This window comes from Penaeus monodon, chromosome 33 (assembly GCF_015228065.2).
Source record: "Penaeus monodon isolate SGIC_2016 chromosome 33, NSTDA_Pmon_1, whole genome shotgun sequence".
NCBI classification, from domain to species: domain Eukaryota; kingdom Metazoa; phylum Arthropoda; class Malacostraca; order Decapoda; family Penaeidae; genus Penaeus; species Penaeus monodon.
The window spans coordinates 9,070,388-9,070,937 of NC_051418.1; the positions used below are offsets into that span (position 1 = coordinate 9,070,388).

At 49.1% G+C, this 550-nt stretch overlaps 1 protein-coding gene across 1 annotated transcript in view; it reads left to right on the top strand.

Moving 5' to 3' along the window:
* LOC119594234 (integrin alpha-PS2-like) overlaps nucleotides 1–550 on the top strand; it is a 126,991-nt gene that overhangs the window by 103,273 nt on the left and 23,168 nt on the right. The window lies entirely within an intron of this gene.

Sequence of the window (550 nt, forward strand, 5' to 3'; positions counted from 1 at the left end):
TTTGTCCTTACGAAATGAAAGGGAATTTTTAGCATGGCCATTTAAATACTTATCGAATTTACGCATCTCCTTGCTCCCATCTTATTTTTGCTTTTCTACCGAATATCATAATATCAGTTGTTTGGCGATGTTTTAGGCTATTGAACCCCTTTTTTTAAGCCGCGTTCTTATCATCTGGGCAGCAGAATAGAGCGCAGAAATCTTACGCTTCGGCCGCCATATTTATGCTCTGTTCACGTCACGGGTCCCGTTTTTTATGCGAGATGAACGCTTTAAATCACGCCGCACAAAGAAAACGGAGTGTGGGAGGGAGGTGACCCAAGCACAGGGGAAAAGGCGGGCGGGGTTTGTGGGTGGGGGAAGGGGTTTAGGAATGGGGGGGGGTTACAGGTCGTCCCCTGCACCCGGAACTTCATAGGTGAATTACGCTCATGAAATGGGGGGTTGGGGGTGGGGGTCAGTGAGGGAAAAAGAGACTAAAGGAGGGTGGAAAGGATAGGAGAAATGGTATGAGGGAAGAGAGGAGATAGGACACACACGCGCGCGCGCG